Genomic DNA, 14,460 nt, shown 5'->3' with positions numbered 1-14,460 from the left:
TTGTATTTCCTGTGTTTGGCTCAGTGAGCCCCTTCTTACCTGGGGTGTTGAACCTGAAACTTCTAGATCTCAGAGAGCCTGGTGAGTGGAGCTTGCTGAGGCCCTCCCCCAACTCTTGGGCCCCTTTTGCCTAATGGGTTGAAACTACAGTGGTCTAAAAGCCAGGGGGAGCCGCGCACGTTCTTCCAGAAAGCTGTAGGGGAGACGGGAGTGCTCGAAGACAGTCTCTCATGTTCCAGATAGCATCGAGGATTTTCATGCCTTGTCCGCAGTGCTTTCCAAGGTCTCTTCCCCTCCGCAGGCGATGGAGCCCCCAAATGTGTCTGCTGTCACTGAGTTTCAGCTGCTGGGGTTCCAGAACCTTCTAGAGTGGCAGTCCCTGCTGTTTGCCATCTTTCTGTTCATCTACGTGCTCACGGTGGTGGGGAACGTCGTCATCATTGCCGTGGCGAGCCATGACCGGCGGCTGCACACGCCCATGTACACGTTCCTCAAGCACCTGTCCTTCCTGGAGGTCTGGGACACCTCCACCGTCGTGCCGCCGCTGCTCGCCGGCCTGCTGTCCCCGGGCCGTGCCATCTCCTTCCCCGCCTGCATGGCCCAGCTCTACTTCTTTGTGTTTTTCGGGGCCACCGAGTGCTTCCTCCTGGCCACGATGGCCTATGACCGCTACCTGGCCGTCTGCAGCCCCCTGAGCTACACCCTCCTGATGCGCCCCAGACCTGCGCCAAGCTGGTGGCCGTCTCCTGGGTGACCAGGGTGGGCACGGGGTCCTGCCCTGCCTGATGATCTTCAGGCTGGACTTCTGTGGCCCCAACCGGATCAACCACTTCTTCTGCGACCTGCCCCTCCATGCGGCTCTCCTGCTCCCGCGTCTACCTCACCGAGATGGTCGTCTTCGCCCTGTCCATCGCTGGCTGCGCGTGTGCCTCCTCCCCACCCTCGTGTCCCACGTCTTCATCGTGGCCGCCATCGTAAGGATCACCTCCGCCTCCGGCCCGCGAAGACCTTCTCCACGGCGGCTCCCACCTGGCCGTGGTCACCACCTACTCCGGGACCACGATCTCCATGTACGTGCGCCCCAATGCCCACCTGTCCCCTGAAATCAACAAGATCATTTCCGTCTTCTACACCGTGGTCCCCCCACTGCCGAACCCCAGCATCTACCATCTATGGTTTGAGGAACAAAGACTTCCAAGAGGCCTTGAGGAAAGTGATGACGAGGAGGGGCCGCATCTGCAGCCTCAGAGCGCAGGGCAGCTTCTCGCTCAGGTGCGGCCAGTGGGTGGGGCCAGGCGCGGCCCAGTGCGGTGGGGCCCTCGGCGGCGGGCGCTGCCCCGGCTGCCACAGGTGGGGGCTGCTCCCCGCCCCCCGCCCGCCGGCCGCTCGCTGGGCCCCTGCCGGCCCTGCTGTCCTCGCTCTGCTCTCCGGGGTCCCGCCGTGTGGCCGCGGGCTCCGCACGTCCCGTCCCCGTGCACGGCCGGCCCGAGCTCGTGGGGCCGCGGACAGAAGCCGCCCGGGGGCCCGCGCGGGGTGTCCCGGCGTCGCCCCGGCCCGCGGCAGGCGGCCCAGGGGCGCTTCCAAACGCCAGGCTGGTCTGCAGAGACTCAGATCCCGGGTGTGTATTGAATGGAATCTTAGGAAAAGCAGTCACGGCGGGAGGAGAGGGCGGGGCGGGTGAAGGGGGCAGAGGCGAGAGAAGGACGGGCGGGGGGAGTAGGGAACCGAGGGGGAGGGCGGGAGGGGCGGGGGGGCGGGGGAGGGACAGGCCGCCGTGGCCCGCGTGGCCGCCCCGTGCAGCTGCCGTCCCCGCCGACTCTGGACCCGCCGTCGACGCGCCGCTGCTGACCGGCTGCCCCTGCCCCTCCCCGGGTGCCTGTCCCCGCCGGCGTGGGGGCCGGGGCGGCCTGGGGCGTCTCTGCCTCGGTGGCGTCTGTCTCCGGCCTGCAGCGGAGGCCGGCAGTGCCCGCGGCGCCCCCGCTCCCGCCCCCGCCCGGCTCGGGCCGCCCGCCGCCCTCCAGCTCGCCCCGGCCCCAGCGCGGGCCGCCGAGCTGCTCCCGCCTCCCCGGGCCCGCCCCCCAGGACGTCGTCGGGCCCGGGCGAGGCCTTCGGGCCGGGTGAGCGTGGACCAGGGCGGCGCGCGAGGGAGGCGGGGGACGGGCCGAGCGGACCCGCCGCCCAGAGGCCCGGGAGGCCGAGGCCGGGCCCGCCAAGGGGCAGCGCGAGGGCGCACGGGGCGGCGGACGCCCAGGACCGGCCAGCGCCCCCCGGCCGCCGCTTCCCGCCCGCCGCTCACCGCGGGCGCCGGCCAGCCACGGGGGCCGCCGCGGGCCGCTCGGCGGGAGACACCGGCGCCCGCAGCTGCGTGAGTGGCGGGGCGACACCTGCAGCAAGGGACGCCCTGAGACCCCGGGCCCCGGGGCGCCTTCGGGGGCCCCCAGAGAAGAGGCGGGGCCTGCCGCCCGCGCCCCCGCCCGTTTCTGGGCGCCGCCAGCCCTACTTATAGCCGCTCTCAGGCTGCCCCGCCCACACAGGTGATTGGACCGTTTTTCAATCCTGAGGCTGATTGGACCGTTTAGCACCAGTCAGCTGGTAGCTCACACCTGATTGGGCCAGCCCACAAGCCGGGAAGCACAGGTTGCATAAAAAGGCGCTGAGGCGCCGGTTGGCTCTGGCCCCGCTGCCCCGATGCCGGGGCCGGGCGTGGGGCGGGGCTTGGCCAGGCTCTGCGGGGAGTAGCGGGAGGGGTGACCCGCCTCGCCCGGCGGATGCCCAGCGGTGGTCAGCGGCCTGCCAGGCCGGCGCTGTGGGCCTGTCTCTGACCCCCTGCCCTGGCGCCCGCTGTACGGTGAGCAGTCGGGGCTCCCTGCGGACCGAAGAGAGACCTGCGGGCTGAGGCGGGGCTTCCCCGGGTCGGGGTGGCGCTGGGGCTCGGAAATCCTCGGGGTTCCCGGGAACAGGACGCGCCCCTGAGCTAACCTGGGGCCGGGCCAGGGCCTCTCGGGCTTGACTGAGCGCGGGGCCGGGGCGGTTGTGGGGGCTCCGGGGGCGCCATCCCGCGGCAGCCGGGACGCACGGGGCCCTGCGGGGCCGGGAGACGCGTGGGTCGCGAGGAACGGCGCGAAGGCGAAGGCGCCCGCGCGGGCTGCGGGTCGGGCGAGGGGCGCGGCGGGGGCGCCCGGGGTGCCCGAGTCCTCGGCGGAGGGGCGTCCCGGCGCCCCCGCCGAGCCCGCACCGAGGCCTGAGGACGCGCGGGCGCGGTGCCCGGTTCCGGGCCCCGAGCGGCCCTGCCTGGCGAGCTGCCTGCGCCCGCCCTGGCGCCGCGGTCCGCGTCCTGGGCGCCCGGGGCGCAGCCCCCCGCCCCCGCTCTTTGGGGCACGGAGTTCTGTGACACCAGCCCCGTCGCCCGAGCCCGTCCCCCGCGAGGTCCAGCTCCGGGCGGCCGGGGCGGGGGGCGCAGCCCAGGTGGCCAGGGGCGCTGCTTCCCCCTGGGCGCGCCGACCCCGGAGCCGCCGGGAACGCCCCTCCGCCGGCGGGGGCCGCGGGGCGAGCCGGGCCTGACCCCCGGGCGGGCGGACGCGCCCTGGGCGCTGCCCTGTCCTCTGCAGCAGGCCCGGGATGTCCTCGGAGGCTCGGACGCGCGCCCGCCCGCCCCTCGGGCTTCTCTGCGGCCCTGGAGGAGGGTCCTCGCCGGCCGGGCCGGACAGGCGGCAGACGGACCGAGGGGCCAGAGGAGCTGAACCTGCGGGGCGGGGGCCCCTCGGGAAGCACCCGCGGTTTTTGAAAAAAGACATTTATTTATTTATTCATGCGCACAAGAGCCGGGGTGCAGCCAGCGGCAGGGGTGGGGGTGGCGGTGGGGAGACTCCCCAGGACAGCGAGGGGCGGAGCGGGCGGATGGGCTGAGGCGCCGCTGCGGGACGGCGGGGCCGGAGCGTTGGCTGCCCCTGGGGTCTGCGCCTGGCTGACCCACTCGGCGCCCGCCTGAGCCTCGGCCCGCGCGCCCTCGGCGTTTCCCGCCTCGGAGCTGGACTTGGGGACTCTGGGGCGCGTCCCTTAACGCCCGCCTTGGCGCTGCTTCTCCTGATTTTCCCTGCAGCCCCCCACCCCTTGCGTGGAGGGGACCCCGCTGCGCCCACCCCGCCTGCGTCCAGTCCTCCGGGCGCGTGACCCGCGAGGGGGGTGGTGCGCGGGGAGCTCCAGAGCCCCTCGGAGCGGGGGCCTGGGCCTGGGAACTGAAGCGGTGGGCGGAGGACACGCGTCTCAGGGGCGTCCCGTTCATCCCTCACGTTGGGTCCTCACCGGACACACCCCCTTCTGCTAGCTGGTTCCCCTCACCGCCCCCTCCCCATCAGCTCCTGGCGGGACCTTCCCCACAGGGGACAGACAGAGGCTGCCAGGGAGCTGAGGGGCCCCTTTGGTGTCTGCAGCGCGCGCCAGCCTCCTCTGCGGCTACTCACCCAGGCGCCCTGGCAGGGTGAGCAACGAGTGCGCACCCCGGTCCGCCCCATCACCCCCTCCCCAGCGCGCCCTGCTCTGGGGCTCCCCTGCGGGGCGCGGCCATAGTTTAGCAGTTGAGCGTGGCCCCACGATGGGTCTCAGTCCCCCAGCCCCCCCCCCCTCCGTCACGGGTGCCCCCAGGCGCCCCGAGGAGCCCAGGAAGACCCCGGGCGCGCCGCTGGCGCTGAGGAGGCGCCCAGTTCGCCTAATGAGCCCTGGGCCTCACAGGGGCGGTTTGGAAAGTGGGGGCTCCGCGCTCCACTGTCCCCAGCGCGCCTCCCCTGCGCTCCCTCCGCGCGGCCGGGGTAGCTGTGCCCCAGGATAGGAGGAGACCCCGGGGACCCCAGGGGCGACCACAGACACCAGGAGGGCTCCGGACGCGCCTGAAAGACCGACCTGCGCCGTCCCCGGCTCGAGCTGCTGTCCCGGGTCCCATGGGGACTCCAGCAGGGCGCGGAGTCCCCAGCCCGGACCCGGGCCCGGTGGGCGGAAGCGCCCCCCCCAACCCCCGGCCCACACCCGCGCAGGGGACGGGCAAGGCCGCCTTAGCGGGCGAGGGGAGCGGGGCGGGGAGCCTTGCGGTCAGCGCCGAGCTCCCCGGCCGCGGTCACCCCGTCCCCCCAAGACCGTAGTCACCTCCCCGCCCCGGGGAATCCCTTGCGTCCACCGCGCCCCTCACTGACGGGACAGGGGTCGCTGCCCCCCCAACCCAGGGCGGGCCCTGACCAGGGGAGGCGGCGTCTACGCGGACCGGTCTCCCGCGGGGTACCCGGCCTGGCGGGGGCGGCGGCCTGAGGCTCCTCCCCTGCCTAGAGTGTGGCCCCGGGCTCCTGCGCCACACGGACTCAGATGGCGGGGGTGTCGGCTCCCTGCTGCGCATCCTCCCTCCTCTGGGCTCCTGCCCGGCTGTCGGCTCCCCGAGAGGGCGGGATGGGGGCCCAGGGGGGCCCTGGAGGGGTCGAGAGCGCGGGCAGGCCCAGCGCCCAGGGATGGCCGGTCCACGCCGGCCGGGGCGCCACACCTGCTGGATGCACGGCTGGGCGGCTCTGGGGCCTGAGCCCCTGGGCGGACGAGCAAGGTCCGGGAAGTGGGGCGCGCGCAGAGCGGCGCGGGGTGCGGGCCTTTCCTAAACCGCGGTGCAGCAGGGTCAGCCCAGGACGCTGCCCGCGGTGGAGCTGCCCCTGCCGCGGGCCAGGAAGGGCCGGGAGCCCTGGAAGCGGCTCGGCTCCGGCTCGGGGGCGGCCCTCGAGGGGCGGGGCCGGGAACCCCCCTTTCCGGCAGCAGTGGGGCCGGCGGGGCGGAGCTGGTGGGTGGGTGTTGGGCGCTGCCAGGGCAGCAGAGCCATGGTGGGGGGAGGGGGTGGCCTGGCGCTCCAGCTCGATTTCAGCTTCGGTCTCCACAGTGACCCGCGCCCCTGCGCGCTCGAGAAAACAGGAGGCGAGTTCTGCTTCCCGCGGTCCAGCTTCTTGTGGTCAATAATTATCTTCCTTCCTTTTTAGCTTTTGATACTTTCTAGTGAATTTAAGTTCGTAATGTATTTCTTGACCTTCTATATCAACAGTTGGAATGTATGACTTCTGGCACATTGAGAATTTATAAAAATGTTATTTAATACCCACAACTGTGCTAGCAGCAAGTTAACATGATAAAAAGAAATAGTGAGATAAATCATTTAGTAACGCCAAGTAAGAAAAAAAAATCAGAAATCAATGGTTTTAATTGTGATTAAATGTTTGAATTCATACAACTCAAAGCAGTTAATGTTTTATTAACTTATATATCTAATTACGTTGTACAAGGTTGGCAAAAATGTTGGCAGTGAAGAGTATGTGTTTAGAATGGTCTGATCCAGTTTCTTGTTCAATGCACACACTGGATTCTCATTATATTCCATAACGTTTATTGACCAGTGTAACAGCATCATGAATTAATGTTAAGAGTCACTTATCAGCACTAAAAATAAAAAGGCCAATCACTTAAAAGAGCAGTAGGCCATTGTCAGCCCAGAAGCTCAAAGGTCAGGATTCTGCCACCTCTTCTACCGCCCCTGGCTGGTCTCCAGATTTGCCTGGTTCCACCTGGAACTCCCCCGGGCTGGACACAAGGTTAGTCTGACTCAGCCCCTCCCAGGTGAGTGTTTGAGAGTGACTGAATGTCTGATATCCAATTGGAACTGCATTTCATCATGAAATATTTGGTGTGAAATTTTCAAGTATGGAACATCACAGATGGGAAAGTAAAGGATGATGCAGTCAGCGGAGAGGAGCTGAGGCCAGACAGCAGCCACACCCACGGGGCACTTCACTTCCCAAATGAGATCTTCTTCAAATCCTTTGCATGTCTATGAACACACCAAATGATAGTGTTACTTTTTGCACGTAAATCCGACAGCTTTTTTCACTTCAACGAGTTCATAAAAATGCAGACACTCTGTGTGAGATTCCTGTTGATGACCTGCCCAGCCAGGGCATTGTCCTGCCATTCCCACCCGCCCACTCTAGGTGATGAAATAAATGGGGACAACACTCCTGTGAAGTGTGGTGTGAGTCATGGATGGCATCCCTAACACATTTCTAGGAATATTAGATACGAGGTAGACTACTAGCTACCGTTTTGTTTTGAGCAGATTGTTTCTCAAAAATTCCCACCCAATGATTTTTGTAATATTTTAGTAATTATACTGCACAGGAACTTAACTTTCTTATTTCTGCTGTCCACCAAGCGCTGAGTGTGTTTATGGTAAATGTGGTGACACCCATACCAGAGCTTCCAGAGGGTCTCCACCACATCACGTGTGTGGGTCCTTCTCTACAGTGGATCGCAACTGCTCAGATTCTAACTTGGACCCTAAGACCTTGTTTATGCTGTGAAGGCCTCACTCACTAAGTACAGGGGCCTCTGTCCTACCATGACCCCGATCCCACATGTGACCGTGAGGGTCAGTGACATTAGAGGGGAAGCCGCCTTAGAGACTGGAGATGCTGCCCCAGGGACAACTAAGATGACAACAGATGAAACTGCTGCTGACAACTGCTGACAACTGAGATGAAACCCAGCCATCTTCTCTCTTGGCCGGGAGCTACAGAAATGGAGAACAGCAAAGAGTGGCTGAAAGTTCAGTTACTCCAGTATACACGGAATATCACATGGCACCTCAGAGGTAAAAAGAGCAACAACTAAAACTAAGGGTATATGAAGTTATCTTAATATGATGATGGTAAAGGGAAATGTATAATTATTGTGACAAAAATCCACAGCATTTGCTTTTATATATTCTCTTTAAAAATCTTTAAAAATGATTTCTTTCCTTATTAAACTACCATTTTACTTGCTCTCAAGTAAAATGAGCGGGAATGAACATTTACAAAGGAAATTAAACCCTCTTGATAGAGCATGGTCAGTGGTCAGATTGTATAAGTGGGGAATTAGCCTGCAATCATATGTGCTTTCCTCCCTTCTGGTCCTCTTTTATGGCCACTTTCTTCTTCGGGTAGTTTGCTGGAGTCGTCCGTTTATCTTCCGTGTCCCAGTTCTCACTGGGACCTGCCGCTTTTCCTCCCTATTAACTTTTTTGAATGGGAGATCTTACTCACAGCGTCTTCTCGCCGCCATGTTGCTCCGCCCCTCCTGTTAGAATTTTTTAATGTCTTCCGTGACCTTGCTCTTCCCTCCTCTTGGCTCCCTGAATCTCTCTGATACCCCAGCATTCGGGAACTGAGGGGGGATATTCTGGATATGTAGCCTGGCCTCCACTTAACAATCTCCCCCAACTCTCTGCCATCCGCAGCATCAAGACAAGACCTGTAGGACCTTTAATGGAAAGGAACTTTAATACAGTTAGTGTGCAACAAAGACAAAGGAAAGAATAAAGTTTCCAAATCAAGCACCCAAAGTCACCATCCCCTTGTGGGTAAATGTTCAGCCAAACAGGGTTGGCCCAAGCAGGGCCTGAAAGCCTGTTACTGTCTAAAGCACCTCCTGGCGGGGACCCATAGAAAAGGGGGGACAGGGCTGACAAGTCTGGAAGGAAAAGAGCAAAATCAAGGTAGAAGCTGCCATTGTCACCTCCCATGGATTTCTCACCCACACCTGTGTAACCCAGTCCAAGGCCAAGAAGCAAGCGCAGCTTCTTCACGGGTCTCTGCCCCATGTGCCTCCCCCAGGTCTCCTTCTGGCTCCATCCTGCTTCCTTCCTCCTCAGCCTCCTCTCCAGATGCTTCTTTCTGTTCAGCTTCACCCTCCTTAGATGGGGCAGGAACCTGGACCCTCCCCTGGGTACCCCCCATTACAGTCCTCTCCGTCACCAGCATGTACATGTGTGTGGTTGACACAAGCCCTGCAAGGACGGGCAAGGCCCCGGATGTGCACAGTTCCCTGGGCAGTTACAGGCCAGCACTGCTGCATCTCCCTAGGGGAGAGAGACGCTCCAGCTCCCCAGTGAGAGCCCGTGTCACCCACACAGACCTTCCCCCTCAGTGTCCCCTGTGCCGCCCCTTCCCTGCCCGGTCCTCTCTGGCTCTCCCTGCACCCCTTTCCGCCTCTGTCCCCTAAAGTCCCCATTTCCATCCTCTGCTTTTCCAGGAGTCTCCCCATCCTCCTAGCCAGTGCCCTGGGGGCTCTCCTAGGCCCCTCCCCTCATCCAAGGATGGAGAATGTCAGGTGATTCCCAGGAGGAGGGGCTTTCATCCTTGGAAGCAGAGGAAGAAACAAATTCAGGGACCCAGGAATCTAAGTTTCCATCCCAAGAGACTGAGGCGACCTATATATTTGGGGATTTGCCCAGAACCTAGGAACCAGTTGTCATGTCCTGGAGACCACTGGAGACGAAAAAGGACACTTAATCTGACACAGCACTTGGACACCCCCTTGTGTGCAGATCCCTGTCCTGCCGCTGGGGGCCCAGGGAGCCTGGGGAGGGCCTGGCTGAGCAGGAGAAAGGGCGGCTCTGGGCTCCTGTGCTCAGCCCTGTGGCCACACGGGGGCGCTGCCGCGCTGCTCCGGATTCTGGTGGAGCCTCCAGGACGGGGCGGGGGCTGAGGTGGCCAGAGTTGGGGGTCCTGGAGGGCGGCGTCCTGGGGGTGAGATGCTCTGTGAGGAGTCAGAGCAGCAGGGCTCAGAGGAAAGGAGACTCCGGAGCCTGCCCTGTGTGTGAGGTTTCCGTCTTTTCTCCCAGAACCCCTCTCTCCAGGCCCCGGATGATGATGCCTGGGAAAACTGGAAAAGAGAAAATTTTTCACTTCTACAACCTATTCAATATTGAGGGCATTACAAAAAAATAACATTTAGGGCCTCCCTGGCGGTTCAAGGGGTTAAGACGCAGCACTATGCACCTATCCGCAGCCACGGCGGCATAAGTTTGATTCCCCAGCCAGGAAGCTGCCCACATGGCGCAGCAGACCTCTCCTGACTCGCTCCCTTCTCTCCTCAGCAGTGTATTTCAGTCGGTCTGCCTGTTCTGCTCCCCACTCTGTCTCTGGTTAATCCTCTCACCTCCACATTTCTGGCCTGCACCCCAGTTCTTGTATGCATAAATAAATCTTCATAAAAAAATAAATTGATCTTTAAAAAAAAACATTTAAAGAATACTGTTAGATTTATAGAAAAGTTGCAAAGGTAGTACAGGTATTGTTTATCCCACACCATTTCCATTTTGTTAACATCCTACATGAATACTTTTATTTTTTTACAACTAATGCAGCAATGTTGACATAATTACTAAATGCCATACTTTCATTAGTTTTTGCTAATGTCCATTTTATTCTCCATAATCTCATCCAGTTTGCCTGGATGACAGTTTCTCAGACTTTCCTTGTTTTTAAAACATTGGCACTGGTGAAGAGTGATGTTTGGGAGAGGTGTTGGGATCACAAGTCTTGGGTCACCTCTAAGAAAAGCTTCACCAGAGTCCTCCTTTCAGTGGCTTGTGGGCACACACACACACACACACACACACACACACACACACACACACAAAAGGAAAGAAGAAGCAGCTGCTTGCGCAGATGCCGGCAGGTAGGAGGAACTGCCCCTGGAGTGGGCCGTTGTGTGACGAGAAGCCTGCAGGCCCCAGGCGGAGCCTTGGGAGCAGAGCTGTGTCTTCCCAGGGCAGAAAGGGCCCTGAGGTAGTGTTCTGGTTGGGAGGGCTCATTCCTTTGTGGGATTGTCATCTGTCATTAAATTAATTACTTCTATGGTGTGACTAGGCTGATTTGTCAGGAGCAGCGAGTCTCTGCAAAGGCTCCATCCCCACATCCCAGCTCTGGTCTGCGCCTCCTTATACTTCCTGCAGCATCTGATACTTGCTATATCAGTTGGCCCAAAACAATTTTTATTTCTATAGTTGGTTTAATAACTGTGCTAATCACTTCTACCTCCACCTCTAGTTTTTTTTTTTTTTTTTTAAGATTTATTTTATTTATTTATGCAAGCACTGGGTACAGTCAGAAGTGCGGGAGGGTGAGAGAATTCACCAGAGCCAGAGCAGAGAGCAGACAGGCAGAAGGACCGAAGTACACTGCTGAGGGGGAGCAGCGGGCGGCAGGAGAGGTCTGTGTGCCATGTGGGACCCTCCTCCAGTGGCCGGGGAGCAGCCGGGGATCGAACCAGCGCTACAGAGGCTGCGGGCAGCTTCATAACCCAGCGCTCAACTGCTGCACCACTGGGGAGGCCCTCCACCTCTAGTTTCTGGTCATGTGACCCCTGCACCCTAAATTTTCTACTCTTAGCCTCCATCAAGGAGCACTGCTCAGGACTATTGTTCTTCAACTTAGGGTTTTTTTTTTTTTTTTTTTGACTGGGACTCTGGGTTTAGGGAAGCAGACCCCAGGGGTGCAGGGCCATTGTCCACTCAACACGTCAGTGCTCATCATGTCCACCTGACTCATCACTGATGGTGTTAACCTTCAATGCCAGGTTAAGGCAGTGTTACCCAGATACCACCTTACACCTGTGAGAATGACCCATTGAAGTGTGTGGAGAAAAAGGAATTCTGGTGGTGGGTCAGAATGGAGACTAGTCCTGTTAGCCAGCAGAATAAGGGGTTCTTAAACCTGTGCACTTCACATGAGTTATGTCATCAGCTGCATAAAGACAAAACATACTCTAATGCATAACACCTTCGTTAGAAAAGAAAATTAATACAAATCAGTGTGCAATAGAGAATTAATGTGCAATAGCAAAAGAGAAGAAAAGGAATATAGGTAGAATAGTTCCCAAGTGAAGCACCCAAAGTTACCCGTCCCCTCATGGGTAAATGCCCAGCCAAACAGGCTTGCCCAAAGCAGGCCAGCTGAGGCCCAAAGGCCTGCCACAAGGTGAAGGCATCTAGTGGTAGAGACCCATGGGACAGGGGTAGGAAATGCCAGACAAGTCTGGAAGGAAAAGAGAAAAGTCAAAATCCACAAAAACATAAGAGCAGCCATTGTTAGCCTCCCCTTGAGTCTCTCATGCACGTCTTTGTCTCTTTCACGTGTCTCTTTCCATGTCCCCAACTCCTTGGCACAAGTCCAAGCCTGAGGAGCGAGAGTGGCTTCTTCTTGGAATGTCTCTCTGCTCCATGCGCCTCCTCCAGTCTCCTCTCCCCATCGTGCTCCACGTCTTCCTCCTCTTCCTTGGCTTCTCCTCCCTGCTCAGCCCCACCTTTCCTGGGGCGGGGCAGGACACCTGGAACCTCCCTTTTCTATGGAGAGCACATGGTACAGTCCTGCCCCTGTGGAGAACAAATGAGGGTTCCTCAAAATATTCAAAATAGACCTGTCACCTGGTCAGGGACTCCATTCCTTGGTATTTATACAAAGAAGGTAAAACACTAATTCCGAGGAATATGCGCCTCCTATGGTCACTGCAGCGCTGTCCACCATAACCAAGCTATGGACACAACCTAAGTGCCCAACGGCAGAGGAGGGGATAAAGAACACAAGCTTTATACCCAGTGGAATACTACCCAGCTGTGAAAAAGATGAAATATTGAATTTGCAACAACATGGATAGATGTGGATGGGATGACGCTAAGTGCTGCACCTCCCCCTGCAGTGACCTTTTGCGCAGTCTCTCAACCCTGAGGCGGCCTCATCGTTCACTGCTGTGCTGGTCCGCGGCAGCTAAGTGAAAAAGTTTGGAGGCGAAAGTTAAATACTGGATGATTTTATTCATATGTGAAATATAAAGAAACAAAGCAGGGACTGGTAAAACTAAACCAAAACAAACTCTAGAACTGTAACTGCAAAACTGAAGCTATGGGGTGGGGTGAGAGCAGGAAACAAGGTAGGAAGAGGGTCCCATGGACTGTGGTGGAGGACTATGGGGGCCCTTAGGTGGGTGGGAAGTGATAATGAACATCTAAAGAGGGTGACCCTGTGCCTCGCACACATGCAGTGTGTAAACCAGTGTTACCTCAACTGAATAATACAATGAGGGGAAAAAAGAAAAGTTCTTAAGCAAAAGAAAAAAATTAACTGGTCTTCTCCATCAATCACCGGCCTCAGGACTTGGCCTTCGCCTCCTCACTGTCATGCAGGCTGAGGGGCTGGTTTTCCACAAGGGCAGAGGCAGGAGGTGCAGGGACTCCTGGGGCTGCTCAGACACCGCTGGGTAGAGACAGTGCAGAGAGGGCGGCTCTGAGGGGAACCAGAGACAGAGGGTTAGAGTAACCCCAGTGCTGAGCGAGGATCTGGTTCCCAAGGAGAGGGGAGTGTGTGTGTGTGTGTGTGTGTGCGTGTGTGTGTGTGTGTGTGTAACAGCAGAGACAGGATACACAACATAAGATGATGGGAAGTCAATTAACATCAAGCTCCAGAATAAATTAATTCAAATCACACACAGAGTAGAGAGTGTCAGAACAACAACTCAGTAAATACAGTTCCACGGAGAAGCAGTTTTTTAGCAGGACTGAAAAAGCATTGGGCCTGAAGAGGAGGAGGAGGTTTAGAAATACCTAATGTTTGGCTTGAGGTGGAAGGAGCTGGGCAGGACCCCCCTCCAGGCCCCGCCCACAATATGGTGGCACCTTCACCCTGACAGCTCCCTCCCCCAAACCCCAATTTTTCTCTCCTTTGGAGTCACCATAGAAAACCCACTGGCCTCAGAGTTAGGGAGCACCATGGGCTGCAGCTACTTTCTCTCTAGACCAGAGCTGGAGGGAGCCACACAGGGGGAGGGGGGAGTGTGTGCCCTGCTGGCCTGGCCCAGGGGCTGGATTAGCCCAGGTCACCCCAGTTACCCAGCTGAGCCTTTGTCCACAGTCCAGGAAGGGAGGGAGAGATGGAGCAGGGTCTGCCTCAGCTCCTGGAGAAAGGTGTAATGTTAGGTGGGTGAACTTAGGTTTCTTTCTCATTCTGGGCTCCCCCATCTCCCCAGGTACCCCTCCATGTGCAGCAGGGAGAGGATCTCAGAGAAACCCAGGCTGGATCCCGCACCTCCCTCCCCACTATCGTGTTCAGGGTGAATCCCCTTGTATTCATGGCCACACTGGAGGAGAGCACAGAAAGGTAAGTATTATTATTGTATTCGCAAGTGATTAGAAGTAAGATTTTTTACTATAAATGCTCTTTTATTTTTGTTGTTGCTGTAACAGTGCTGTGCAATCAGAAAAAAAACCTGGGAGAGGGAGAAAGTGTGGACTTGAGTTTTCATGATGCAAACAAAAAAAAAAAAAAAAAAGGAAAAAAGCCAAAAATGAAAATAAGACAAACATGGATTATTCAGTTTAACCCATGACACCCTGGAAGTTGCCAGATATCATGATCCCAGAGCAATTAATGTCTGTGGGGAGTGAGACTCAAAAGCCCAGCCCAGGAAACACAGCGGGGGATGCAGGGCTCTGACCAGCCCAGGGCCCCCCTGCTGTGGCAGCTGCAGTGAGGAAGGTTCTCCGAGCTGAGGAGTCTGGGAACTCAGTGTGGTCACATCCACTGGAAACATCCAGAGTGAGGTTGGGTCATCCTAGTGACAGCTGCCTCACTA

At 58.7% G+C, this 14,460-nt stretch overlaps 1 pseudogene across 1 annotated transcript; it reads left to right on the top strand.

Annotated features, from left to right (window-relative positions):
- Positions 1-304: 304 nt before the first annotated feature.
- LOC311188314 (olfactory receptor 11L1-like) lies at positions 305-2,506 on the top strand (annotated as a pseudogene). The gene is made up of 2 exons: positions 305-1,272; positions 2,083-2,506. The product of its transcript is annotated as an olfactory receptor 11L1-like (transcript).
- The last annotated feature ends 11,954 nt before the right edge of the window (positions 2,507-14,460 follow it).

Source organism: Talpa europaea (assembly GCF_964194135.1).
Source record: "Talpa europaea genome assembly, chromosome: 2".
Classification (NCBI taxonomy): Eukaryota; Metazoa; Chordata; class Mammalia; order Eulipotyphla; family Talpidae; genus Talpa; species Talpa europaea.
This window is presented reverse-complemented; position numbering and strand designations above follow the sequence as displayed.